This window comes from Acromyrmex echinatior, chromosome 2 (genome assembly GCF_024713525.1).
Source record: "Acromyrmex echinatior isolate Ae372 chromosome 2, ASM2471352v2, whole genome shotgun sequence".
In the NCBI taxonomy this organism is placed as follows: domain Eukaryota; kingdom Metazoa; phylum Arthropoda; class Insecta; order Hymenoptera; family Formicidae; genus Acromyrmex; species Acromyrmex echinatior.
Window position 1 is genome coordinate 14,479,094 of NC_141853.1, and position 27,963 is coordinate 14,507,056.

The 27,963-nt window shown below is 31.2% G+C and overlaps 1 long non-coding RNA gene across 3 annotated transcripts; it reads right to left on the minus strand.

Moving 5' to 3' along the window:
• Nucleotides 1-7,298: 7,298 nt before the first annotated feature.
• Nucleotides 7,299-16,823, minus strand: LOC105147190 (uncharacterized). 3 transcript variants are annotated; one of them, XR_015544100.1, is made up of 9 exons: nt 16,541-16,823; nt 14,700-14,825; nt 12,548-12,833; nt 12,284-12,369; nt 11,463-11,643; nt 9,219-9,467; nt 8,405-8,494; nt 8,138-8,204; nt 7,299-8,007 (listed from the first exon to the last, which is right to left on the minus strand). It is a non-coding gene; the product is annotated as an uncharacterized LOC105147190 (long non-coding RNA). The 3 variants fall into 3 exon arrangements; XR_015544099.1 differs by having other exon boundaries at nt 8,138-8,494; XR_846285.2 differs by having other exon boundaries at nt 7,299-8,494.
• Between the last annotated feature and the right edge of the window lie 11,140 nt (nt 16,824-27,963).

The window sequence follows — 27,963 nt, forward strand, 5'->3', positions numbered from 1 at the left end:
TTCAACCATGGTTCAGGGCAACCTGGACTGTTGCATGACCAGCGGTCTGCCCGAGTCTAGACTTGGGCGCGAATATGCTTGGTCATCGGCGGCTGGACGAGGGAGTTCAGCGCCTAACAGTAACTTTCTCTCTCTTTCGTCCGTATCGACGTAACAGTATCTCCTTCTCATTTCTTCCTCTCCTCTTCCGTATTTACGTACCTAGTATCACGTGCGTATAACCGTCACGGCGACGGAATAATAGCACTTATTAGCCCGCTACTATTTGCTGCTGATTCACTTGATGAGCGGCATCCTCAGTCGACACGTCTTATTGTGATACCAATCATTTGCCTTTCCACGGCGGCAGAGATCCAAAGGAAAGTCTCAACAATAATTCTTTTTTTTTTTTTACTTCCTCTGATTATCCCCTTACGATTTATGTTTATAAACAAATAGCAGAAATGCCAGAGACAAACACGCAAATGTATCTTTGGGTGGTCCAATTTTTTTTTGCTCATTTTCTATCCGTAAATAAAACCTTACGTTATTATATGTTAAGATAAAGAAAGTGTATCATTTGGACTCGAAGCGAATAATTTTGGATGACTTTGTAGTGTACAATCTGTATGATACACTATGAAGTCTTAGTAAAGACTTTGTATTTCTATTAGACGTATTTCTATTAGACGTTATAAAACAGAAGTTCACACACTTACATTTGTACTTCAAATAGGATGCTTTAGAATTTAGACGAAGTTTTCATAGCTGTAGTCGAAAGTCAAGAAGAAGGAAAAAAGAAAGAAAAAAAAGTATAAAAATGATATTTACTCTAATTGTTAAACTGTTTGGTCACTCTATTGGTTTCACTAGTAAGAGATAGTAATAGTTTAATATTATAGAACTTAGCTATTTACACACTATTCATTTGATGATGTTCATTCTTACACAGTACCGATAGCGATGTCAATTTAAGCGAAGTAAGAAGCACTTTATTCCACTACTCATAGTTGGTTCTCCATGGAGACGCAGAGAAGAAGCCGACTATAAAGCGCGAGATGCACGATGACTAAGGGCAGGCACCGTAAGTCACTCACAAATTGAATTAAATGCAACTCTAAAATCGTGACACGGCGCAAACAATCAGTGTCTATTCATTGTCGGTAGTCGGGAAAGCCCAATCACTGTCTTGCACGAAAATTGAGAACTACGATTTATGCAATTTACTATGCTTAATAGTTATCTCGAACATTTCGATATAATCTCTTGTTTATTAATTAGTAAGCGTTCTGTTATATTAACTAATCATTATTTTAATCTTTTCACTATATTTTGCTATGTACATTTTTTATTATATTTGCTAACAACGCAAGAAAGCAGACAAAAGCATGTTGTGTTTAAAAAAATACTATCCAATTTTTAAGGCAAGGTGACATATGTGTATAATCATATCAATTGAAAGAATAGATTAAAAAGTAAATTGCAAATAACTTTAATTATAAAATTTTATTTATTTTAACAAATAATATTTTTAAACATAAATATATTATTTTGTTTGTAAATTTGAACTATAATATTCATAAAGACAAACACTATATCGCATACTTATGTTTAACGGCTTGTATTTTTACAAATAGCCTAGTTCAGATTTTTTTAATCAAGCTAATTTTTAATTTTTTAATTTTTGTTTTATATTACTCGTTTTGCATTGTGTTGTTCAAAATAACACATGTAATTTACAGTGAAATTCTGCAAGATCTATTACATTACTTCTGAAGTGTCTTAATAGGTTCAAATATTTCTCAGTTAAAAAAATATTATTAATAAATTAGAATAGGTGCATACATCTAAAATATTTATACATATATAAACAATATATCGCGTATAAGAGTTACATGACAATTATAGAGAGAACTATATATGACATCTTAAATATTGTGGTAATTATACATTAGTACGTTTTAAAAACAATCTCATGCTATTTCTTTCTTTCTTTCTTACATATGACAATCATACGTACGCTTACATGTACAATGCTATACGGATTGTTTCTTTGCCCAACCGGATGTTCCGATATTGGTAACAGCGCATATTGTGCTGATCTACTCTTTATTTTCGATCGATGATGTATTAGACAACGTATAATGTTTTAGTACACCTACAATGCTTGGCAGACGGGACGATCCATCGTCAATGAACATCGGGATTACACGGTTAAATGAGATTCTAGCGGCGGAATCAAAGAGGCAGCAGGTGGTCAGGGCCACAGCCATCTTTCCCCGCGGGATATGCTTTACTGTCTGTATTCTTCAAGTTACTACGTTCTTCCGCCATATTGGTAAAGAATCATTTAATCGTGATTAAATTAAAAATAAACTATTAATTTTGTTAAAAACTATATAAAAGATATATATATATATAACTTTTGTGAGAATAACAAACTTTTTAATTATTATATTTACATAAAAAAAACTACGTAAAAATATTATTTAAAGAAATCATTTTTTGAGATTATGTACACATATATATCTTACTTTAAAGAAAAAAATTTGTAAAACATGTACGTACGGTAATACGAAAATCTTACCTATGAACAATTTTAAAACATTACATAGAATTATATACAGAAATATTCTGTAAAACAATAAATTCAAAAGAAACTTAGAGCAGAAAGTAAGCCGGTATACCGCATAATGACATCTGAAATACAATTTGACAGATGATATATGCAGAAAATATAATCGAAGGATTCGATTAACTAGTTACGTTAAGAGATAATTAATAAAAATCGGGAACGCCACTGCATTGAATATATATATGCAAAATAAAAATCTCCAGTATAAATTGGAAGTTTATCACAGCGCCAGACAAATTAATAGATGAAGTACGCGCATAAACCGATTATGAAGAAAGTGCATCCGTGCCTGAAGAAAAAGGACATTGCAGGACAGACCAAGTAGACAGCCTCTTCCAAGGGGCGAGCGAGTCATCATTAATATTATACTACAGCGGCGCTCATCGCGGGCGTCAGATCTATGCCGACCTCTTTCTGTCCGCGTCCGATACAAGATGCACGACTGGACCGAAGGCCAGAGGCATCAAAGACTACCTTCCTCTTCTTCGTACGTCTACCAGGCTAGACCTACACCACGGCGCGCCTTATCGACTACAGATTCGTTATACCTTCTAGATCACAATTTTGAATTGATGGACGTGCCAACCTCACAATTTTGTAATATCAGGTTCAAATAACTGCCACTCAAATCATTCGTAATTTCACGATGTAGGGCTATCTCGAATTTATTATTGATCGTGTCGTCAATAATTCTCTCTTGTAGAACGAGTTCTCATACCTTATATTAATCTGACAGCTTCGACGATAATCATGAACAAGATTATAATAAAATTGGTGATACAGAATATTAACATGGAACAGTCGGCGTACAATTGGATGATAACTGTCGGTAATTTCACGTGTGAATATTAAATCGAACGAATATTAAATGACGGTTGATATGAAATATATCGAACGTGCCTATGCATACTTAATATCTTTTTTTCATTTCCTGAGACGATGCAACGTTTGAAGCGCCGTCAAAGTGACCCCCTCGTGATTGAAAAGATCTCATCAGTCATAGAGACATGAATCCATCTGGGCGAATACCCTTCGTTTGCATTGTTTGTGCAAAGGACTCGTTTAGTTTAACCCCTTTCATATTTCCCCGTTTTGATTCCGTTAAAATCCGACTTGAAGATACTTAAGTACATCTGACATCTACTATATGTCCACGTCACCTTCTCGATGTCAAGATTCCGAGAGTTGTAGGATTAACATTAACTTAGTGTATTAAAAAAATAATGTCGAGTAAAACAATGCAATTACTAAACAGTATGAATATTCTTGATCGTATCAAAGAGAAAACGCATTCGATCTATTGCTAAAACAAGTTAAAGGTTCTTATTTTTATACGCCGCACAATCCCGGCAGCTAATGAATGCCTCGTGTCAAGCTGGAATGTTAATCGGCTAGAATTCATCAATCACTACTACGAAGAAAATATGGAACGATGTAATTTACGAAAACTAATCAGATAACCGTGCGTTAGAAGCCGAGGAAGGATAGATATAACTCATAATTGACATAATTAGCATATTGCAAAAAGCGACGAAGATATTGTTTCTTTTACCGTTTTCTTGTTCTTATTCGTGTAATCGATAGGTCTGGCTTCCTTCGGTTGATTAAATTGATAATTACTCCCGATATATATCTGACGTTTTAAGCGAACGCGAAAACGGTTCCTGCATTCACGTTATCTTAATCAGTATATCTGGAAACGATCATCTCGTCGTCAGAAATTGAATATTACGTATGCGCAGAGAACAGTGTATGCTTTCTCAAAATAAAAAAAACTAATCGTTCCTTCATACCAAACGAGAGATAAGAACAGATCACATAAGATATATTTTCACTTTCCCGACCGATTGATCCTTCTGCGGTCCACTATATCCGATCAATCGAGGAACGTCGTTTAAAGTGATGCGAAATCCATGGAATCGGGTCAATAGTTTCGTAAGTCGCGGCTTGCTGCCGCGTGAGTGAGAAATATGGACAATGTGCGATGAGAAAAGTAGCAAAGCCGCGCAGTTCACGTTTTCTCGCGGTGCTGCCTTGCCGCAGTTTCAGCCTCAGCCTCAGTCGCAGTCGCCGTCACTGTCGCCGTTGCCGCGCCGCCGTCGTCGCCGTCGTCGCCGTCGTCGTCGCGCGCCGTCGGCGAACGATCAGGCTGGTAGGCAGGCAGGCAGGCAGGCAGGCAAACATGTAGGCAGGCTAGCTGGCTGGCTGGCTGGCTGGCGGTCTGCGCACCCTCTCCCTCCGTGTCACACAAAATCATTAATCTTGCTATGTTTTCTCGCACATTCGAATGTGGATTTAGACTCGAGACGAGACTTCGCGCGAGGATCCCTGGAAACGTACGTAAACGCGTCCAACCGTATCTACGCCGTGTGCAGCCGTTTGTCTCCATCCGAGTGACTCCGGCACTCGAACCAGAAAGGCGAGTTTGGTGACGTGAATGTCCGGCGAACATCGCGATCCGATGTTCGTAGCGATAACTCCTGCTGCAGGGTACGCTTCGCGTGTAGTTAAGTATACTGATATCGATGCTTCCTGCACCGTGAAAAATATGTAAGCATGATTGGATCTTTCATATCAGTTCCATGCACATCAAGTTATTACTAAATCCGAAGTGGAAATTATTAAAACAACGTGTAATAAAATATTTCTTAATAGAATCGATTTGTTATAAACATTTGTTATATAATTGAATTCGTGGAATATAAAATCAATTTTAATAGTTATTAACTATTTTATTACATTGATTACTATGCTCTATTCATTAAACTACCAAGTTCTACAAAGATCATATTTTTGTACATATAAACACATACTCACTTGATTAGGTGTGAATTTATAAATTAGTTTAAATAATTGATTGTGATAAGCTGCGAAAATATAGATGATAGATTACAAATTAATCATCTTATACTATTAACATAATTGCTATATTATAATAAATGTGTATTTAACTTTAATTATAATTGACACATTTCAATTAAATTAAATATTAAAAAATATTTCATATCAATTAAATATTTATCATGTTTTAAATAATGACAAACTTGTTTCGTAGAAAAATTATTAAGTATGATTCTGTAATTAATCTTAACATATATATAAATTCTCCGTGCATTTTGCATACTTTTGTGTATTTTTATATACTTTTACCAACAACAATTACATTTATTTTATATATACATCATATAATATTTTTTATTTACTTTTCTAAATAAATACTCATATGGATATTAACATGATAAAAAATTAAACATAACAAACTCTAAAATAAAACTATATGTATATAAATATTTTTATAATATTATCATATTTAACTGTTTCTGCTAATTAATCATTTTGTTTCCACTTGTACTCACATTTTTTTAAATTAATTTAGGTACATTTGTCTATACAATATGTGTGTGTATGTATGTGTGTGTGCGTATGTGTGCGTGTGCGTGCGTGCGTGCGTGCGTGCGTTGTTTGCATCATGAACATTTTTTTATATTTTTACGGCAAACAATAAAAAACCGAAAGTATTATTTTCTGTTTAGAAAAAAAACATACTATTTACTATTTAAAAAATTTGCACAAATTTAATCACTATGGCATTTAGAAAAATTTTAATGCATACTTGCAGAGAACCATCAGTTGGGAATCGCTGATTTACATGAGGCAGTAGCGTTTTTCCTCGTCATGTCATTATGAAACACTCTTTTTTATCCACTAGATTATACTACGAGTGAAAAGTGGGCAGTCCACTCGATTGGTAATTACACCTGTGTATGCACTTCATTAGCACTTATGAGTAGTTGCGTAACGACTGGCATGTCATTTTAATATGAACACGATCAGAGATTAATGGATTTGCTTCAGCCTTTACAGAAAGATTCAAGAAATCGTGCATCCGTATGTGATGCCTATTCAATGAATAATAATTGCTGCAAAAATATAAAATGATAAAATTATGTGATATAAAAATATAAAAGAAAACCGTGTCGTACTTTAGATTGGAATATTAAACAATATTCATGGTATATTTATTACAAAAAATTATGAGTTAGTTAAAATTATGTATAATATGTGTTTATTCAAATCCTGATTAAAAATTGTATTAAAAACTTTAAAATGATTCACTTTGAGTTTAAGTTACTGTTTTCATCGTTTTGACTTTATTTAAATTGCTTTAAGATAAAATATTTAAATTCAAATAATATGTATTTCTATAATCAGCAAAATGTAAGTACGTCAAAAATAACATTAAAAGACAATATTTTTATAAATTATATTATTTACATGATTATAAAAAATATAAAAAATATTATAAAAGTTGTTCAAAAATAACAAAAATAATGTATTAAAAGATTATTTAAACATATTTTATTAAAAACATCTAATTGTCATCAAATGTCTTGAATAATATATCTTCAAGGTTCTCTCTCTTTGTGAAATTACTTATTACCAAACCTAAGCTTTACAAATAATGTATTTCATTTTGATATTATTTAATAGATAAATAGAATTTGAATCTACCTGTATAAAGGATACGACAAGAATATACAGTTTAATATTATATGTGAGTGAACTCTCTTATGTGCAACAGGTCATGCTAGACGTAGCAGTTCATCATTGACAGTACGTCAATATGTATGCAACTAAGTTTATGGGCATAATGATGTTCATTAATTCCTTTTTACATTTGGCATTTTTCTTTCGTCATTAATACTTAGTCCACAATACGCTCAAATGACTTCAAAAGTATTTTTAGAGACCTAATTGTACAGCATGGTACATCGTACAATTTAAATCACTTGTGCATGACACTTATAACTGTACGATGTACTACAACATATTATAAATATCTAATTATAGTCACGTGACATACATTCAAACTTGATACACAAATATATAATTATAATTTTTAGTAATTTATATTATGAATATTATAGCCACGAGATAAAGCTCATATTTCGTATGCATATATTATATTCGTTACATAAATAAAAATTTTGAGAATATATCAATGATACTAATATTAAAATTTATATAGGATCTATCGAATTGAATAGTATTTATCTATTTAAATATCTATTTAAATATATACTAATTTAATAACAATAATTTTTTTAATTTATGCGTACAATTTTGATTGATATTCTTTCATTTAAAGATCACTGTTGCTTTGTATGCACCACACAAACCTCTCTAGAACCGAATTTGTCGCCTCTTATCAAACAAATTCGGATCTACAGGGTAGATGTAGAGCATTAACTGGGCTTTCTTGTACGGCACATTGTTCATCTAGCGTTTATTTTCTTATATATTAAAAATACTTAACATATACGTGCCGGTCTTAACTTCTTTGTCCGCCCAGTATGTGATCTTCAGTAGACTGCAAGTACCATTTTAGGAATCTGAAAATATTTTGATATTAATATCATTTTCTATACTTCAACTGTAAATAGAGAATAAGTAAAATATAATAAGTTTAAATAGGTTTTTAATTCAAAATTAATTTGTAAATTATAAGATCTATTGCTATACCTTTGGAAATTTTTAATTGTAAGTACATTTTTATATAATTTTATCCACTTCGGTCTTATTACAACGTCTATAACATACAAATATATACATATATTATTATAAAGGCTTTAGTTCCGTTAGGAATGTATTATGTATTCTATCAACGCAATCGTTCATAAATGTACATATTTATTCAACAAAATTATGCTACGTTAGCGGTTTGCGTTTCTAAGAATGAATATCATTTGAAAAGTTATAGAATATAGTTAATTTCAAATTAACGCTTACAGATTTACAATGTGCACAGTCATATGGAAATAGCTTGGGTATGCCAAGTCACTCCTCAAGAAAGCGAGATAGAGCCTGATTTTGCGCAAACTGTGTAAATTCCAAAAAATATTGTTATTTAAAATATTAAATTAATAAAATTGGCCGTAGTTAGCTATATAAGACACAATATTCATTTTTAAGATAAAATTAATTTTTTAAATTTACGTATCACGAGATGCCTGTAATTATGAAAGTAAAAGTATAAAATAAAAGTAAGTTTTTTATCAATTACGTATTCGATTTTTTTTTATAATTTAATTTTTAAAATTAATTAATTAACAAGAAAAAGAAATATTATTTTTATATAATATTGTATTAATCATTTTATTTTAATATTGTTATTAATATTGCCACTGCCATTCTTATGTATTATTATTAATACAATACTTCATGTTATACTTTGTTAAGAAATTTTGCAAAGACATAACATTAATTTTTATTATTGTTTAATTATAATCTCATTTGTCTTTTGTGTAATTTTGTAAGTTATACAAATATTATTCATATTAAGTATGAAAATTAATTTATAACGTACAAGGATATATAATCGCAAATTTGCATGTAATATTTGCAGCGTGTAAGCTATTCTTTGTGATATTTCTTATTCAAAGATCTAACATTGTACGCAAAATGATAATCAAGAAGCAAATATTGTAGCCGTTTCTTTTAACATTTAGATATGCTGTTATAGATAAACTCTGTTATGTCACTTGACACGATTCGTAAGTGAATATCGTATTGGGTTATCTCAGTGACAATGATCACATTACACCTGCACTACCAATGATGATTGATGCTCGTCCCTGGGATCGAAACCACCTGAGCGTTAACGGCTCAAGGATGACACAGCTGAATGTAGCAAGGTCGCGTTCTCCTTGGTTTTCTTCTTCTCCTTCTTCTTCTTCTTCTTCTTCGTCTTCTTAGCGGTATAGCTTCTTTTATTCCTATACGTGTGTCGATGTACCTTTCATTTCCAGGTTACTTGGTCATGTCGTATACGCTGGTTATTCGCATGCAAACACTGAAGAAAAAACATAAAATGTTTATAAATATTTTATATATATTTAATATTATATATCAATACAAGGAAAAATGAAATAGAAAAATAAAAATATGCTGTATTCTATTGTAATATATATATGTAATAAAAGAGCGAACTAAGAAGAGATTATATTGTAAGGAAATCCTTAGACAACACAAAATCAAGAATTGGGACATAATACGTTTAAAAGACATGTTATACCCAGATTTTAGACTGGTCACAATACTCAGACAAATTAGTTTTCCTATATCAGAAAGATGTTGAATTCTTAAAGATATATATATAGGTATTCCAGTAAAATCGACCGATCAATCTTTTTAATTTTTGGGTTCTGATCCGGGATTAAGAGATTTAAAAGTATCTGACTCTTATTCAAAATATTTCGCACCCTTCAACTTGTAACAGGAAGCTTAGCTACTGGCATAGCTACTTACAAACTGTGTTTTCTTTAAAGATAAAGTAAATAATCTCAGTTTTATATATATATACACACATATATATATATATACATATATATATTAGGTGTTGGAATTAATTCGTAGCGTTTTACAAGTGATGGGAAGTACTTTCATTAATGTATTTTTTAATGCTCATGTGAAATAAATAACATTCTTTCATTAAAAAACGCTACGAATTAATTCCAACACCTAATACATATATATATATATATATATATATATATATATATATATACATAATGTTAAAAGAATAGTTATAAATTTCAAAAAAAAATATTACAATTAACTGAGTAGATAAAAAAATGAGCAAAGAAAAGATTTTAATTTAAACTTGTACATTATTTCACATTTATTCATAATTAGCTAGTTATTCGATGTCATAAAAACCATGGAACGTTTTGACTATACTAAGTCTTCATCAGCCTGATGATAATAATATGAATTTAAATTAAAACGTAATGCTTAAACATTAGACAAGCTCTAAATTTGAAAGATACAAAATATAAAATCATGTCGCAATTAAATATTCAGTGTTATAATTCTGTTTTATAATAACTTAATAACAGATATATATCGAGACATATATAAAAAGCCTCTTGATTTCGCATAATTTTTTTTTTCGCAACGAAGCAAATAGTTCTTATAGACAATATATATTGCGAAATTATTGTACTTAACTGCGATTTCATATCTTTCAAATTTAGAACTTGTTTAACGTTTAAACATTACGTTTTAATTTAAATTCATGTTATTGTCATCAGGCTGATGAAAACAGTATAGTCGAAACGTTCTACGGTTTTTGTAACATCAAATAATTAGTTAATTGTAAATAAATGATAATATACTAATTTAAATTAAAATCTTTCCTTTGCTCGTTTTTTTTACCTATCTACTCAATTAATTATTGTGTTTACAATATCGAGCAGATTACTTCTTTTCTTATTTTTTAGAAAATAATATTATTATATTTAGTACAATACAATTTCTTCATTTAACATGGTGTAATAAAAAAAAAAAATATATATATATATATATATATATATATATATTTAATTTATCACTTTAATATACCAATTAACATATTATTTATATTGTAAATTAACCGGATGTCATATAAAAACAAACTTCTGTTATAGAATAAAATAAATCAAGTCAGTCTACCGAAATTTCGTCAATTTAAATTTCAATTTAAATTAAATTTTTAATTGAATAAATTGCATGTACAATTGAATAATATTTTTAAAATACATCTCCTTCTCTATCCCTAAAAAATTTATTTTAATCTTCTGTATTATAGATTATAAATAAAGTGTCACTATAAATGCCATGATTTCGTACTTTACAATTTTATTCTGTGGCTGACCTTACCGACATATGACGTAATACAAGAATACTGAAATTCCCTAGCAAAAAAGAAACTGTTATATTTTATAATTTTCCTAAAACTATTTATTTTTATTTTTCTTCAAAAATTCTCTCATCTATTAAATAAACGGTTAAAATTGCACATACTTACTTTACGATCTAATCAATTTCGAATCATGTTGATTACATTCCTGAAGATATATCATAGATAAGCCCATTGTAAGTGGGGATGATCATCAGCAATAAGACGAAAGCGTATTTGAGTTTCGCAAGCAACCTTCTATCGACCCGAGCATTTCGTCCGCCCTTAGGACGCCATTACTGAATATCATCTATATAAAGCATACATTTGTAGCATACTCCGTCACTCAAATTGCTATTATTCTTTAATTACGTATATTTTTCAGTATAAAAATTATAGTATCGAGAGAAATGCTACATATTAAAGTTTTCTAACCCGCTATTAAATGAATTTTGCTTCAATCAAATATTTTATATATATATATATATATATATATATTAGGTGTTGGAATTAATTCGTAGCGTTTTTTAATGAAAGAATGTTATTTATTTCACATGAGCATTAAAAAATACATTAATGAAAGTACTTCCCATCTCTTGTAAAACGCTACGAATTAATTCCAACACCTAATATATATAAAACAAGTTGCATAAATTAAAAGAAAAAATACTTTACTACATTGAACATCTATAATTAACTAATATAATCAATTCATTATTTTTCTTTATTGTGTGCTATATTAACGTATAAGTTTCATGTTAAATTATCATTATATATAATAATCATTGCATATAATAAAATATTGCATATGCAGTAGCAGCAAACATAATGTGTGAAGAAATATTTATCAGTATAACACACTGCTGCTTTTAAGATATAACAATTGGCAAAACAAAATAACATATATTCTTATAACAGGAATCAATTTTAAAGATTCTCTTATTACTTACATATACATTGGAAATTTATAGACCTTTTCTTCTTATTGATATATAATTCATCATGATAAGAATGATGCAAAGTGTCTGTGAAAAATCTGTAAGATAATAAAAATTGGTTAATGAAAAATAATATTGCCGATTATAGACGTTGTAAAAATAAATAAATAAAAATGAAAAAAACAATAAATAGTAAGTGAGCTTGTTATCAAAAATATAACCATCAGTTTTAAGTTACATTTACTATAGTACTTTAATACTAACGATTATACTTACTACGCGAGTAAGTAGCTCACAGATGCACTTTAATAGGAAGAGCAGTTGTAGCCTCGTTGCTTGATATTCTCTAACACAAGGAGAATCTCCGGCTTGTTTCATGGCCGGACGGAACGTCATGGCTGAACCGACGAATAAACCAATAAACGGGGCAACCATCTGCTTGCCAGCCGGCATCTTTCTCTTCCCCTTCGCTTCCCTAGTCGCTCCATAACTCCATTCTTTTCCCCTCGTATTTCCTCCCCTTCACCCTCCTTCTCCCTTCAGCACCATTTTATAAGCGATCCTGAAATGAAATCCACGTGAGAGCTTGCAGCATCCGTGAAGAACTCACGTGGCTTTTGTATTATAATAATAAGCGAATCCACCCACAATAATACGTCTTTATCAGAGCAACTCGATACAATTAAAATAAAGAATAAGAACAATTCTTAATTAAGAAATTAATTTTAATTTTTTTAATGTTGTAATTACTAAAGATCATAATTAATGCGGACTTGCAATAATGTAAGCAGCATCATTAATTCTGCATCATACTATGAATCCAGAAAACAACATTAATTAATTTTAATAATTTATTAATTTATTAAAATAGTATTAGGATTGTCTGTTGTATTCAATAAAAATTGTTGTTAAGAACAACAGTATTAATAATTACGTTATGTGATTCATATTATATATTTTAATGTATAAAAATGTAATATTATACATATATATTAACATCAAAATTATAAAAAATATTAATTTTGATAAAACCACAATCACGAAACAATCATTATATGGAACATTATCGTATAATGCCGGAATGTTAGCAAGTATCTATTATAGCGTGCACAGTCGTACAAAATCTCGAAGATAAAAACTTGGAAGAAGTTGGAAATACGCAGCAGGTTAGCTACGAAACCGAAGGTCAAATAGGTCGCCATTATCCGAGACCTATTACCTACAACGGACCGTGATACCTGTTTCGATACCGAAAAAAGAAAAAGTCAAGAGAGCAGAGCTGTTCTCTATAAGGAAATTTCAAATATAACTTTTATGAGTCAACTTATACGTATATTAAAAAATATTAAAATATTTGAATTTTAATTTATAATAATAATTTATAATAATAATAATTTATAATAATAATAATTTATAATAAATAATAATTTATAATAAAATGATAATGTGCGACGATTAATAATGATTAATGAAAGAAAATGTTTTACTCAGTATACTGAATTTATATCTACAAGCGCCGTAGATTTATATTCATACATATTTATAACAAAGATTCACGTATGATGCGACAGATGCCCCGAAATGATATCGATATAATAACTCGAAAAGAGTTGACTGCGTGATCGCCCTGTAAAAAGAATTAACAGAACTTTGTATTCTCATGCACAGCATGATATCATTTCTTGCGGAAACGTGTTAATTTATGACACACTGGTGGTTTAATATAATTATACTAATTGTAAGAGTTAAATAAAATTGAGTGGAACGCGCACGTTAATATAGGCTTATAGTGGAAAAAATTATATGTATACTGTATGTATATCAAGTAATTTTATCTCTCAAATTATTAACGATAAATCTTAATACATTATTTTTAAAGATTTTTATCTGAAATTTCAAAATAATTTGCACATTTCAAGTTACATAATTGCTATCAATAAAACTGTAATATAAATTTGATTATATATTATTACAAAATTGATAATATCAATGATAAAAGATTGATACACGTGTCTGGCACGTGCTGTTTGGATATTTAGCGGCACATCCTTATTAAATATATAGCAATCACGGTGGCCATACTTCTCACAAGACGAACATCGATCACTTAACGCTTTGTCGTGTCACGCTACCTCTTGTTCATTCACATGCCGTTTTATGGTTGCAAAATAAACACACATATATACACACAACACACATACTTTTTCTTTTTTTTTCTTGATATATATATGTATTATTTTATACGTCCGAAAAATATTATTATTTGAAATCAAATTATTTTTCTTACATACTAAAAAAAAATAGGTAAAAGATATAGAGAATAATCGAAACAAATTATTAAGGAATCAATAAATCTGTTTTGCTTAAAAATTGTTTGAAAATATAAATTATTATTCTAAAAATAAATCTTTTCGATGAGATACTCAACATGTTTAGAGATAGGAAGGTGTTAGATGTGGAATGTGGACGCCGTAAGTCCTTGATTGGTTTCACAGCCGGCTTATTCTCGTGTGCCCACATGCTCGCTTCAAATGTTACACGCTTTTGTAGGAGACTGTGGAAGATATATTTCATGATTTAGTATGCATTTAGCAGACATTATTCTGTGAAAAATTTCAAACGCAATACCTATAGATAATATTTTATTTATGAAAACATAAAAGGAATTATACCTTTCCAGATCTTTTAATAATATTAATATTTGAAAAAATTCTTGAATATATATTTATTAATACTTAAATTATCAAAGAATTTTTCTATGCCTATATTAATTGTAAGAATGTGATAGAATATAAAAAAATCGCAGTTAAATCAGTAATTAATTAGTAATTCATTGTGTTGTCTAATTAGATGCTTTCAAACATTTACACATAATGCACAAAATATAAACAAACCAAGCAAGATGTATTAATAACGTGAATGTATTAAATAAAGTGGTTCTTTTTTTTTAAACGATTAGGCCAGCTGTAATTATACTAATTTTGTGTAAGTTTTTCTATTCGTGAAAATAAGACACGTAAATTTTGCACGGACCGGCTGTAGTTTTAAATGAAAAATCTACACCGATTCGTAATAATTTTCATTGTGTAATTACATACACATATGTGCTATCATTGCGAGTTATGAAATGAACTGAAATGGAACCGTGTTGCGAGTGAGGAACACTGTGCAAATCGATCGGCATCCTGCCAGATTGCGAGAGGCTATATGGACATCACGAAATTCGCCACCGTCGGCGCCACCGCGGTGGTGCTTTTTACGTGCTGGAGTATATTTCGTTCTGACTGTTGATATGCTAATGATACCTATTTTTCTCGTCTAAAATACATCAAAACGATATTCTAAAGATGTCATGTAAAAAAGGAAACTGAACCATTAGCTTCATTATATAGCTTTATAGCATTATATAGCTTCATAATTTCATACGACTGAATTTAAGGTTTCAGCAAAGACGGAATAATTCCGTTTTGTTTCTCTTAAAATGTTTAGATCAGACCTGTCCAATTTGAGCTCCAGAGCCAAAATGCAAAGCTATCGACGCAAAAAAATTCAATGTGAGTAAGATTTCGGGGATTGTAAAGTATTGATACGCATCTGAATGACGCTTATCAATACTTTATAGTCCTTGAAATCTTACATTGTATTTTTTTGTGTCGATGACATTGCGTTTTGGCTCCGGAGCTCAAATTGGATAGACCTGGTTTAGATTATTTTAATTAAATAGAATCATTTTTTGATGATATTAAGTCATCTAACGGAAAAATACAATACATTATACAATTATACAATATGCTTTGAATCTATCAGATAAACGAATTATTAAGATTATTTAGGTTGGATAAAAGAATTCTATTTATACAGTTTTTTTAAAAAGATATATATATATATGTTATTTTTACTATAAATATTGTAATAATTAAGATATTGTTAAGGCCTGTAATTTTATAGGCTAAAGCAAATTATTTTTCCGCATCTGTGTAGCTATTTTCAATTCTCGTTTGATAGATAGTATTAAGAATAAGAGAAACAGATAGTATTAAGAATGTAGAATACAGATTTATCGTATATCAAAATCTTTTCATATCCATCGATATCAGCATTATATTTTCGTAAGAAAATCAAAACGTATTGTACCCTTTTATGGATTTTAAGCTCAAGTTTCGAGCAGTCTTTTAGTTTATTACGTCATTAAATTTAGATATGCCACTTCTCTCATAGATAACAATGAATAAATTTTAATAGAAAAAAAAAATGAGAACGAAGACTTACCAATACTGCTCATAAAAGTATCCTTAATAAAGCACAAATCTATGTCGATTCACTATTAATCACAAAACGATTCCCATTCGATAAACGTACAGGCGTCCATAGGAGAACGAATCTCCAAGCTAGGGATGAAATTGCGCACGAATCGACGCTGGGCGTCGCCATCGTAGGGATGGAACAGTCAGGACGCGGCAAGGTGGTGAATTCAGGGATGGAGAGTGGGGAGAATTCGAAAGTCGAGCAAAGAGCTTCGTGTCCGACCGCTGCTACGGCGACCTGCAGACTGTTCTGTCGAGCAACCTCGGCTCTCCTCGGTTACGAACAGTCATTAACATAAATTGTCTTCAGTGACAGTTACCACCACTACCTCTCTATAGTATCGGACAAAATAAAGTAGATACAACCGTAGTTGTATTCTAACTCGCAGATGATTTAGTCTTATTCTATATATATTTAGTAATATTTAGAAGAGTATATTCAAATCATCATTTAAAAATTTTATTTAGCATGCAACACTTCTGAGATAGTAATTTTTCTTATTATTTTTAACATGTTGTAATGAGATCTAATTTTTTTTGTATAAAACATAAACTTATCTGATATATATATATATATGAAGAAATTATTTTTAAAAGAAATAAATTATCAAATTCAGTAAAAAATCGAGCTACCTATATCTTTACTAAATCCTACACTGCGTAACTTTTTAAGAAAAAAGCATATTTGATACGTTTAAACTCATATTTTCTTTTTTATTTTACGATATACTGAATATTATAAAGTAACGTACGTTATTAAATTTAGTGAATAAAATTTTTGCACACACATTTACTTATATCTATATCATAAAAGAAAAAAACTTTTGTAGCCTTCTTCTTAAACTGTTTTCAAAAAACTTTCTAACTTCAGGTATAGATACTGAATTGTATTGTACATTGTGAGTTGATATAATATATAAGTTTCGAAAAGGTAAGGATGTTTCACGCTGAGAGTCAGACTGTACCATGAACACAATAGTTCGGCACATACCTGAATATCCATTAATATTATCAATAATATTAACGATAAAATAATGTTATATAAAATAATGTTATATAGATAATGTTACAATATTAACGATGATTAAAATTATAAAATTATTTTTAATATTGTAAAATTAAATTTCGTAAAATTGTCATTGCAATTGTAAAGTTATCATTACAAAATTATAAAATTATTTGTTGCTTATTATTTGGAAAAGTTACAAAATCTCTGTTTATATATTTAAATAAGAAAATTTGTTATATTTCAGATTAATTTAATAGTGTTATTTCTAGTATTTGAAAAATAATAATATTTATTTTTAAAAGCCAGTTTAGTTTAAAAAGCAAAAATAAGCATTTCAGAATATTCAAATCTATTTATATAATTTTTTGTACAACTTAATTATTCAAAACGTAAACTACAGCTTTAAATTTATGTGAGTAGTTCACACACTTGCGTATCTAATATACAATATTTAAAGTTAATATTTTTGTAATATTTTATTTTGAAACATGTAATATCTCATATTTATAATGTTATAATTATAATATATTTATATATACTAAAAAAAGAAAATTTTATTAAAAAAAATTTTGTACAGCTTATGATTTTATCCTTTTTTGTTTTATCAACGTCACGGTTTCGGCGAAAGAGCAATTAAAGTAAAAATCTAAGTGATCAGAGAAATCTTGTTTTCTCTCAGATGAGAAAAATTTATTCTATAAAAAAATTTCTTAATTTTTCTTGTGTGATCTTCTTTACATATTATTGTATTATATTGAGCATTTTTATTTGAGCAAAAGTATGAGTCTCTTATGTTTTGACAAAATAAAAATTTGCAATTATAATTGAGAGAGATCGTTTAGTTACTGATTGCAGATAAACAAGAAAAGTTCATTAGTAAAATGATCCACAATTCACACTAACTATTATTCTAACAGTGGGTGCTTTCCAACAAGAGATACAAATATACCAACAACAAGAATGTAATGACTCTGTGTTACACTGTATCTCTTGTTGGAAAAGTCGAAAGCACTCACTAACACAAATATTATATTTTTTAATTCAAAAATATAAATGTAATATAACAACACAACAGTTATACTACAACTATATCGTTGAGTAAGAAATTATAATAATATTATTAGTTATTATTATTATTTACCCATTATTAGAGGAGAATTCTTCTACAATGATATGTTATCGACATACAAAATATAAATTAAATTATTTATGCTTATATTGATATACAATATTTCTAAATTCAATTATTATATATATATTATATAAATTAGATCCAATTAATAAATTAAATTAATAAATATATTATAATTATGTTAGTTTATATCGGTAAAATAGAATGTTAGAAATATTGATTGAACATTGATACAACAGAATTTTACCAAAATAGAATATATAAATTAATAAATTACAAGATCTGCATATATGTTAAAGTTAATCTATCAGTATTAAATATATATACACATATGTATACATATGTATATAAATAAAATAAACTCATGATTTAATTTTGCAATATAAGGTTAAGATAAAATTTATAATTCTGTTTCGATTTTGACTATTTTTATTAATTTTACTGTGTCCTTATATTTTCATATATTTTAAAATTATTACATCATGACTTATTTAAAAATGTTTTCAGAAAAATATATAAATTTAGAAAAAAAGAAAAATATATTTACTTATATTAATTTTTCTATACTTATATGTATGTATATATAATATTATTTTAAAATGAAGACAATAAATTATATAATTTTGCAATTAAAATATCGTAGTACATAGGAATACACATATGTAATCTAAATGCATTTTTATTTGTAAAGAACAAAATAATATAACAAGTTGTACCAAATATAATATATATGTGAAATAATTTTTATAAAATATTAATATAGATGTATCGAAGTAAATATATAAATAAACAATATAAACTAAATGCACTTACGCATTTAAAATATGTTTAGACACTAGAGATAAGTATAAATTAAACATATATCTTTTATTTTTAATAAATACTATATAAAAATTACTGTTCTACGCCAATGTTGCAACTGCAGATAGTAGGTAGCGTGTGGCAAACTCCACCCTTTGAGTGGTAGGCTTAACCAACAAAGGACCACCTCTCGTCACCATCATCCCCCACTTCTTTTCGACACAATTTGATTCATGATGGCTGCGTTCAACTTATATTGCCATCTTTCAGACATTCTGTGAACTATTATGATATTTGTGGACCGATATTAAAAGTGAAACCTTCAACAATTACCGACTACGTATTAGAAGAGTTTCAGAAGTAAACTGTTCAGTCATTTACCATAGATGGCATAATTTCTAGAAACAGAAACAAATTATGATATCTGACAATTTGGCTTCAAACTCTGTAAAATTGATTGAAGTTGATATTATATATGAAAATACACATATAACATGTATATTAAAGAGAAGCTATAATGATTTTTTCCGCATCAGATAATTTACAAATACAACGTACTATATTATATATAATAAAAGTAATAAATGAAAGAGCAAAACATTCCTTTTTTATTATTATATATTTCGATTTTCTGTCATTTCGGACGTCTGGTTAGCGTATATCTACAGTAGACCGTATTATAATAATTCCTCTCGACCTACTGTGTGTAGACGTCACATCGCATTTGCAGGTGCTATGGCGCACAACCTCGCTGTCTGTCTTACCTAACCGTTGAACTCCCATGGGTCCAGTATTTTGAAATATGTAACTGATATTGGTCAAAGAAAGACGATTCTTTCTTTATGAAACATGACATCGGCTAAATTCACAACGTGAAGATATATAGGTCTGTATAATGAAATAGTCAAGAAGTGGATTTATGTAAAATAAAAGAGAGAGCATTGCGGTTTACAAAATATCTCTCTCGTCATATATTTTAAATAAACTTTTAAAATAAAGTAACAATTGCATGTAAATGTATTATAGAAACCATTTAATTACATATATTATAAAATTGATTATTTATAATTAAATCATTACAAGAGTAATTGATAATCTTATTCTGATAATAATAAACATTCATAAGAAAGAGAGCTTGTGTTGACACATTGATAACTTGTGAATCAATACAGCGAGCTTCTCAGAAAAATAATGATGGAATAGACAGAGTTGTTTGCGGGTAGAACTTCCCAGTGCTATTCCTCAGTTTGGAAGCTGCTACCAAATCTCAGCCCGTCACTACCCGTGTGATTGATATCTGCCTTCCCCTTTTCTTCATCTGTACAATTCGCATCACGAAGAGAGAAAACTATTTCGTTTGGTTTTTTTTTTTTTTTTTTGATCAGATTTCCACTCCGCCTGATCGTAAAGTATTCAGTTATTTTTATTAAAAATGATTTATTTCGGTTAGATACAAAGATGTTCAAAGACAATATTGCTGTTTGTTTGAAAAATATATATATAGAAACTAATTGCGGTAACACGTTTGAATACGTTATATGATAACGTGATATGAAATCGTTTCTGCCGAATGTTTTATGCCGTTTCGTAAAACAGCATCGCGAAAACTAGCACGCTTCAACCACCAATACCAGTTTCAGGTAGCGCAAGCAGCAATGTTGGCGGGTTAGGTGAGTAGGCGATGGAGTACCAGCCGAGTTCTGCGGCCGTCACGTCGGAGTGACGAGTGCCTTCCCTCCAACCTACGAAACCCATCCACCCGTCGGCCGCCCAACGTCACCCAATACCACCGCCGCCAACCACATACCCTCAGAGGGCTCTCCAGGTTCTCCGGAACCGCGGTGCACCCCCTTTCACTCTTTGCTTCTCTTCGACCTCTCTTCCTTCAACTACGGCCGACTAGTAGTCGAGGAATTCGAGTTGCTATAAATCTCCCTTGACGGGCGCGATGCCAACATGGCGAGGAAGGGGCCGGGACATGGGTTGCGGGGAACTGCGAGAACGAAGAAGGGAGGTGGCGTAGATAGGAGGCGAGATGGGGATGCTAGAAAAGAAGGAAACGCGCTTCGCCATACCAGGAATTGTAATAGTTTTGCTAGAGGGGTTAACGCGATGTGCGAGAGCGCCCCCGCGAGAATAGAAAGAACCCGAAGATCGGACGATGTGGCTCTGTCTTGGTCCGTGCCATTCCGGACCAAAGAATATTTCTGCTTTTGTTAAGATGTGTCACTCAAGATTCGCGTTATGCGCAGGGACGCGAACGAACCCTTCCGCCGCGGTTTGAAAATTGTAGAAGCAATTCTTATTGCTACTCGCAATCTATTTTCTCACAGAAAACTATGAAAGTGGTCATTAAATTGAATAAAATTAAAATAACTATCTTTGATTGCTTTATGTAAAAATAGTGAATCATCATGTGAACAGTAGCTAATTATAATAAATATATTATTATAAATGCGTTATTAAAAACATATAAAGTTATAAAAATTGAGAAAAAGCTTAATTAATTTTTTAAAAATTTGTATCGAATAATACAATTTTAATACTTATTTAAAGAGGATATTATTAACGACTTAGTAAAATTACTTTTCCTAAAATGAGTTTTTAATCTTGAAGCAATAAAGGAAATAAGACACAAACAAATTACGATAAGAGAAACTGGAAGTAGACATTCTTAAGAAGCAATAAAAAGATTTAAAACTTTTCAGGTGTCGACTGCATCTTCGTCGCACGTGAACTATGAACTCGTCGGTGAGTTCATCAAGTAAGTTGAATTGAGGCAAGTCTTGTTTTCTTTGCCGCGATTTAGGAGCTCGATAAGACGCTCATGATTTGACTAGAGTTCTATATCTATCTTCTAATGATCAGTCGCGAATGGTGAGCACCTTTAATTTACCGATGTTACATCGATAAAGATGCTATCAGCTATGTATGCTAAGTAAAACTATATAAAGCTATATAAATTTAAGTTTCTTTTGAATTATTTATTATCCATTTGTGTTAGATCAAGCAAAGTAAAGATTATTTTTAATATATTTTTAATATATAATGTAGTACTCTTTTATTTTATTTGTTCTGTATAAACGTAAGTAGTTAAAAGAATAATCATTGAAAATTTACGGAGAATACAAATTCGAATTTACAAATATGTGCTATTCTTTGCAAGAAAAATTGATTTTCTAACAATAAAGATTCATGTAACTCTTTTAAATGATTGATTTGTAAGAAACCCTTTTAAATTTGTCATAGCTTTGCTAACAAGTATTCAAGGTCTAGCAATGTCAAAAAGAATATATCCGTCTTAGTTTTCCTCTGACATGTCAGGGTCAACAGTTTTAGAAAAGATATGTATCGAAGATTCGCACTCTAATAAATCTTGAAACTTTTCCTGTTGAGAAATATGTATTGCAACTATAACTGTAATAAAGTAAGTTGTTGAAACAGTTGTATTTATTACTGATTTTGTCTGAAATATATAACTGCATATTATTATTACGAATTTGTAATATTTTATAGAAAGTTTGTAACAGAGTTATTAAAATTTATGTAGCATTTAGAAACATATAAAGACATGTTAGAATATCAATAATCTACAAAATATGATGGCAAATTGAATTTTCAATGGAACTGTTATATCTGTCGATGAATGAAATGATGCATTTCTCAAAAGCAGTGTCTCGAGACTGCGAAAAGCATGCTCGGGAGCATAAATCAATTAAATTATAAATTACTATACAGAAGTTGAGCAAAACGACCACCTGTTGAGGATAGGACAAGGAAAGTAGGATGAAGGGATGAAGTGGGGTAGCTATCTCGTAAATTCCGTTGCTACTACCACCCTGCATCCGTGTATAGAAGAGTTTTTACTTCTTATTTTCGCTCTTTTTTTTTTTATTATAATCCGTCTCTAAAATATATACAATTTTCATACGTTATACATTTTTAGTTTAATAAGTACTTCTATATATGTAAATCCATTTGTCAAAATTTTATATGCAATATAAGACAGGAAATTTAACTTTTAAAATAGGTGCAATAATGAATTATGCAATATGTAGATTCTTAATTTATTTAAAGAAATAATATTTTCACATACTTATTAAATTATTGTTGAAACTTTCTTTTTATTAAATGTATTGTAAGTTTATTCATATAATTTTGCAATTATTAATCAAGGTTACTAATTTCATTATGTGATATACTTTATCCGTCTGATTGTTTCTCTTTACAAGGGGATAATGCTTAATAATTTTAATTATATTTTAATCACTAGTGATCATTGCAATCCACATCGTTTGCGAGAAAGTTGTTAATATTTCAACTCTTAAGCGGATTTGGTAGATAAGCGTATAATTGGGAATGCGAAGAAAGTAGTAGGTAGGGACATTGAGAGCTGCCAGGGATGATTAATTCTTGTCGGAAAGCGCTAGACCCTTTGGAACTCGGTTGTAGCGTCCCCGCCACCCCCGCCTTTCCCATTCCACACTGGCCTTCCTCGCTCTTCATACAACCACCTCATTCCTCTCGCGCACTCAACCCTCTGAACCTCTCTTACCACCGGCAGACTTTCTCGTTTCGTTTGTTCTCCGCCCGTGTCATTCGTTATTACATCGTAGAAACTCGCAGATATTTGGAATTCCAAGTGACGTCTAAAGGGAGCCGGTGCTTTAACCGATAACTCGGTTTCTTACCTTAAAGAAAACTATGTCCGACGCTGTTTTTGTTAATATTCTTACGTGGATACTAGCATATTGAAACATTAATGTTGTGAAAAATTTAAACGGGGTACTTGTCTTAATAATTCCTTTTTATTATAAAGAAAACTTCCAATAGTATGATGCTATCAATCCATCTTGTGAAAATACATTGCAAAATAATATAGAATTATCTAACGTAAATATTTCAATAAAAATTATATGAATTGTAAGTAATAATCAGGAGGTAATATTACATATCTATTAAAATAGACAATTCTAAAGTAATTGTAGAATCCGATTTATCTCAAATTCGGGCTCATCCGGTGGCCTCATCTTGCAAAGGCCAAGAAGCGCACGCGTCCGATATCGGTTGCATTTGCATAAGGCTATCGTCTTCCCTTTGTTGCGGACTCGCCTCCCACGTACGTGGCGAGGCTGTCACTCAGAGCTTCAGGACTCTCTTCAGTCTTCTCTCACATCAACCGCGGATCAGTACTCCTCTCTATCTCCCTCAGCATTTCTTCCTCCTTTCTCCTTTTTTCTCGATTTCACCTCCCCACAGCACACAGCAAGCACCTACACCCTGTCTTCGCTACCTTGCCTGCATTCCTGCATACTATTACATGTGGAGCTACGCTTACACATATTTTGCTTACTTGTTTCAAGTAAAACCATACCGGATGCTCTATAGATTTCCGAAACGCAAAATATTTTACAGGATTACCACAACGGGCATCGAGAATTGACCACGACAGATTATATAAATAATTTGTCGATGTTTCAAAAAAAAAAAAAAGCTATTTAAAATGTCAAAAAGTAATGTACGAAAATAATGCATATATATAATTGTCTCATTTAGTCAATAAATCTAGCAGTCGATTCGATTAAAAAAATTTATAAGTCAATATATGATTCATACTCTTCTATTTTTTTCTTTTGAAATCTTATATTGATATTTTAACTCAATATGTACTATTAACGATAATATATATAAAATCTTAAAAATTACTATTCTTCCTAACTCGACAATCCAAAACTTTATTATATTTTCAAATTCGATGGTTCGTACAGCTCAACTATTTATCCGTTTTATCTTATATTTGCTGCCATGCCAATATCAGAGAATATAGTAGGTGTCAAGATGGAAATCTTGATATCGCAGCGCGATAGTCGGCCAAAACATTTCGGGCGGTCACGAACGGACAGCGAAGGCAAAACGTACAAAACGCAAAGACAGCGATCCCGAGGCTCAGGGTGTTTCACTAGCGCGATACTCTGCACTCTTCGAATAGCTCTCTTCTTGCTCACGAGTGCGGAGGTCTTCCAAGTTCCACTGAGTCGCCTCCAAACTGGGGATGGGATGGAACGTACTTGGTAGATACGGGACGGGAATGGTAGCCACATTAATAAAACATTAAGGTTTTGTAGACGATGTATCGATGTAGTGTTTATATTATCTTCTTTGATGTCGACATGTGAATTGGACAGATTTGTTATTCAGACTCCGTACGTAAAAGTGCTGAAGTCTTGCTCTGCTCCGTTTGTGGACAGGGCGAGTATCGACAACTCGGACATCGATGGACGGACGAACAAACAGACGGAACGAACGAACGTGAGCGCAGATGGATAAACGTGAACGGCCTGTTTCAAGTTTGCGCTGGGTACCCTATCCTCCTTGTCAGACAGCCAGTAACATAGAAGAGGAGTCTTATCCGTACGCAGATAACTCACTGCTTACTTGGTCTGTCGACGTACAATATTTTTAAAATCATTTTCTCAATTGATATATTTTCCTATTTTCTTGAAATAGATAACTTGAGACGGGAGGATATATCATAAAGATGTTAAACGAATTCTTATTAAAAAAAAAAAAAAAAAAAAAAAAAAAGTCAAAATACATTTATCAGAATCGACAACGCAAAAAGAAAACCTTCAACGACAAAGTCGGTTGTTTTTGCAAATGATAAATTTATAAGCAATGAAGTTTCTTTCTACGACTTCCTTCGACTTCGTTTTTTGTTACTAAACGTTTCTATGTCGAATTACATCCGACATGATTGCTCGATAAATCCCACACCTTGAACAAGACTTAATTTCACAATAGGCGACCTACGCGCACTCATTTCTCGGAGCCGCGTGGTATCGACATTCTTCGCGATGTCGTGCTCGGGGCTCCGCGGTCCCCCTCTACGCGCCACACGGTACTGTGATCCCGAACCTTGACTCTTCATTAATCACCCCGTGGTATCAATGACTGACTGAGTGACTGACGGCAGGCGAGAGGTATTATATACCTACGGTGTTCGCGCGAAAGCTGATGCTCGTCGTGGGGATCTTTCTCTGATAGACTGACGAGAGAGCCTTGTCTGAAAACTTTTCTGTGCTTTCCCCTTTCCATTTCACATAAAGCTTAATAGCTCTCTCTCTTATTCGAGAAAGTTACATTTTCTTGTAATTTTCTTAACACAAACTATCAGTGCTAAACAGTGCAGCGTTGATCAAATAAAGACGAGATTGCTTTAACGCAATACATTGTTTAAATTCGCTGCTGTACGCAATTATGTGCACGAGCAGGTATAAGCGAGTTAATTATCGTGATGTCGAAGTACGAGTGCATTCAACTTAAGAATTCTAGAGAGTCCGTATATACTTATACTTTCTGATAGAAGAGCAGTCTGATTTAATCGAGAGGTCATGACCTTACGGTAGGCTGGCGCCATAGCGCCTCTTTATACCAGTATTCCGTTACGGACTATACACCGAAAGTCACGGTTACCTTGCCGCAGTCCCTAACAAAGGTGCACCTACGAAGCCAATCGAATACGCGTCGTCATCGTCGGTAGCTTAGACGATCTTAGTCGTTTGAGTGAGTCTTGTGACGGATCGTGACTTGCGTTAAGACTTGTTTCTTCTCTTGTTTTCTTGTTATATGACTCCTGTCCGCTTCGGTAGTTTTTGAGGGTGTGACTTTGCTTTATCACACGCGACTCTCTGCTGCCGATATGCGATTCTTATCGGCAATCCTTTCAGACTGAATAAAATGTGAACTGTCCGTGATCAAGCGTGCATATACACTTACGAATGTCAGCTGGATAATTAAATTTACGATAAAATCTCCCGAGGCTAATCAATTTTATACATAATTAATGTGATTTGAGGTCAGCACCGTATTAATTAAAATTTGACTAATAATCTAATTTTCCGCGGACGGTTTAATTCAACGCATTTGCCTAATTAAAATAATGAAATGCGTGTTATTAAGTTAAAGAGAAATTTGTATCGCGGTTAGATAACCTCGCGCGTGGTCATCACGCGCCGCAGTTCTTTAACATGAACGTTATCATGTTTCACGTTTGAGCAATAAAGCGCACGCGTTAAAATATTGTATCAGCAATTATAAACATAATAATTATTGCGGTGCGTCGTAATTCTAAATGTGTAACATTGTCGGTCCGCTTCTCTTTGTTCTTCTCTACCATAATGTAACATATTTAACTAATTTGTAAAATAATTATATATTCAATATTTTTCACACACCTTGTATTGAGAGCGTTATCAAAATTGATGATTAATTCTTTTGGTCTTATAGGTTCCAAAAAAGAAATGTACATCAATGATTTCTGTACGTCATACCATTTAATAATTACAATTTAAATTATATTTAATTATACGGATCTTACACGTACGGTGCTCTAGATTACGTAGATGTAATAAGTAAATATTTTTAGTTAGACTATTTTACGTATATT